Genomic DNA, 3,236 nt, shown 5'->3' on the forward strand with positions numbered 1-3,236 from the left:
AAGTAAAATATTTATGCTAGGAGTTTTTCATTAAAAGAAAACTAAGGTACTGAACAATGTCTTTAGGGCATCTTTAGAGTAAAATCAGCAAATGATATCATATATATGTTAAAGACCCGATAAGAAAAGTGTGGTCATAATTTTAGCCCTACTTTTTAGATTGTATAAATTCTTTGTAAAAGGATGTGAAGAAAGGAAAATTTGTGTGTTTATGAAGGTAGGTACGGAGTTAGTTGTTGAATAAAGATTCTCACAGAGGATCTAGGAAACGCCAGTTGATTACAAGAGATTTGCATTGTGAGATGGGGTCACAGTTGGACAGTAATTTTATAGCCAAAAAAGGAAAAATTTATTGTGCAGTGACCTGAGTGGTGGGGAGGTAGTTAAAAACAGGTACAAACATTTGGGCTGGAGAAATTGACTCCGGAAGTCATTATACAGAATCCTACGGAGGTGGCGCGTGCCCGCTCCGCCCCTCGCGCCCCTCATGCCCCTCACGCCCCTCACTCCCGTCATGCCCCTCGCGCCCCTCGCGCCCCTCGCGCCCCTCGCGCCCTCGCGCCCTCGCGACCTCACGCCCCACACGCCATCATGACCTCAAGCCCCTCAAGCCCGTCGCGCCCCTCACGTCCCTCGCGCCCTCGCGACCTCACGCTCCTCACGCCATCATGACCTCACGCCCCTCGCGCCCCTAGCTCCCTTCATGCTGTCGCGCTCCCGGCGCCGTCGCGCCGGGCGGAAAGCACCGAGAGCCAGGCGCCGGAGAACGTTCACCGCTTGTGCAGCTCAGCGAGAGCCAGGCCGGCGGAGGCGAAGGCGGCTGCGTCCCAGAGACCTGGGCGCCACCAGCTCCGGCCGGGAAGATGATTGAGGAAACTGGGAGCAAGCGTAAGATGGCAGAGAAGAGGCAGCTGTTCGTAGAAATGCGTGCTCAGAATTTTGATGTCCTATGACTATGAACAGACAGGTTGCAAAGTACGATTTGTACAAAAAACGATGCAGCCTCCATTTTGCTGGTCTCTGGAACATGCTGGAAGCCTTTCGAGACGACGGCCTTGATACACTGGACTCATCCCCTGAGATCAGTGTGTCCTGCCTCGGGACCGACCCTCATCCATCTACTGCCAGCTGAGCACGTGCCTTCCTTCTCATGAGTCGGCGTGGACCAGCCCCTCAGCTCCTCCTCGACTTCGTGATTGCTGCTGTGACAGTGAGACCTGAGGCAAGTTGATGGTATTTTCTGTTAAAGCTGTGTTAGCCTGTGTGGTGGAAAAATGCTGGACATGTTGAGATATGTTTTCTCTCAGATATCAGATTCCAGTGGCTTAATGCTATTTAGCAGGTTTGACCAGTTTCTGAAGGAAGTTGTAAAGTTCCCAGCAGCTGTCTTTGAAGGGCCATCTTTTGGTTACGCAGAGCACTCAGCCTGCACCTGTTTTCCACAGCTGAAAAAGAGAATGCTGAATATGCCTTTATACACAGCAATGGCTGATCCTCCTCCCTGGGGCCTTGTCTGGCTACCTCTCAAGCATAGGCTTGCCCACACGGAGGAGGTCTGCCATCCCGTGGAGTGCTCCAGTTTCCGGTGTGAGGGGGAATGTTCCTATTCCTGGTTTGAGCGTGGAATGGGTTTCTGGTACCCATGCCGGCAGTTGCCACACCCCCAGCTCTGCCAAAATTGCTTTTTGTGTGGCCATGCCAGTGTCCCTCACGGCAACCAACACCAGGTGAAGGAGCATCCCTCCTGGGTAACTGCTTTGTGTCTCAGTCTGTGTCCCCAACAGTTCGTCTAGGGCCACTTTCCTCATAGATGCCTACCGTAAGTAAGGGTGTAGTGTCATGAAATATTAACACTTACATTTATGACAGGGCTTGCAGATATGTTGTGTTTCATCACTTGATTTGAAAAGCAGAGTTTTTAAAGTATGGGGAGATGGAGTTACGATGACATTTGACAAGGTCCCTTTTATTCAGTAAATTGGAACGTGACAGTGCTCCCTTTACAAGTGAAAGGTGTCTTGTTTTAAAATTGTACAGGGGGTACCACCCCCACACCAAAAGACTTAACTCTCTGAGCTTTAAGGAAGATTTAAAGTTCTTTTTTTCAAGCAAGTTTACTTCGTGCTTATAGAGTTTAAATGTTGCAAAGAAAGCTGCATGAAATGAAGTTAACTTTTTGCCTCTCAAGTTGGGGAAATACTGTATTTTACAATTGCCACGTGGATGTCTTTACTTTCTAAAATAGTCTTTTAAATAACAACATTTGGGTGGAGCTCAATGTCTGATTTTTCTATGGTGTTTATAAATCATGTAATAAGTTCAGCACCAATCATTTTTCCTTCCCTTCTCTCAGTTTATTGCCAGAGTTTTAAAAATGTCATACTTTTATTTCCAAACAGTTTCTAGAACCTTGTTTTAAAACCTTTTCCTTTAGTTTTTGTTGGTTAGTTTACTAGAAGGTAGAAAAATATACAGAGTCATAAGTATAATTCAGGATCTAAGTTCTCAGGCCTGTTCATCGTACTGGAGTTTAAGTATTAGAAAGCTTTGATAAGCGGGTTTTTTTCCTCTCTTTTTTATTTTCGTTTTCCTAGTTAACCTTCTTAAAAGTCAATCAAGAAGAAAGCAAGTAAGTTCATATCAGGGATTAGTTAAAAACAAAAACCAAACTTTAATCAAGTGTATACTTTACTTCGTACATTTCTGACAATCTCTTAGATACAATTTTTTTATCAGATAGCTTTTCAGTTACAGTTAAACCATATAATTTTGTTAAACTGAACATCCTATCCTGGGTATTGTTGTGTTGTAAATTCCAGTATTTTGTTTTTGGTTGAGGTGTCATTATTTTACATTTTTTAAACAAGCAAAGGAAAAAAAATAACACTTAGTAGTTTCTTCTCTTTTTCATTGACTCGGGAGAATTTATAGATTTTCAAATAGTTACTTTTTCTTAAGGTACAAGTATCCCACTGTGTTAATTGACTTGTTAACATTTTCAGCTGTTTTTGGTTAGAGTCTAACTCTTTACACTGAGGTAGCTCTTTGCCCTATTACCTTTTTTTACAATTTATTTACTTATTTTTTATTTTTTTTAACATCTTTATTGGAGTATGATTTCTTTACATTGTTGTGTTAGGTGCTGCCTATTACCTTTCATAATGATTGGATTCTCTGGAATGTATCTACTGAAAATCCTCATCCTAGATATTGGGGCTAGGAGATGAACTTGTTTT

General features: G+C 43.4%; 1 pseudogene; it reads left to right on the forward strand.

Moving 5' to 3' along the window:
• Positions 1-863: 863 nt before the first annotated feature.
• Positions 864-1,793, forward strand: LOC103083285 (dystrobrevin beta pseudogene; annotated as a pseudogene).
• The last annotated feature ends 1,443 nt before the right edge of the window (positions 1,794-3,236 follow it).

The sequence above is a fragment of the Lipotes vexillifer genome, unplaced genomic scaffold (genome assembly GCF_000442215.2).
Source record: "Lipotes vexillifer unplaced genomic scaffold, Lipotes_vexillifer_v1.1 scaffold1461, whole genome shotgun sequence".
In the NCBI taxonomy this organism is placed as follows: domain Eukaryota; kingdom Metazoa; phylum Chordata; class Mammalia; order Artiodactyla; family Lipotidae; genus Lipotes; species Lipotes vexillifer.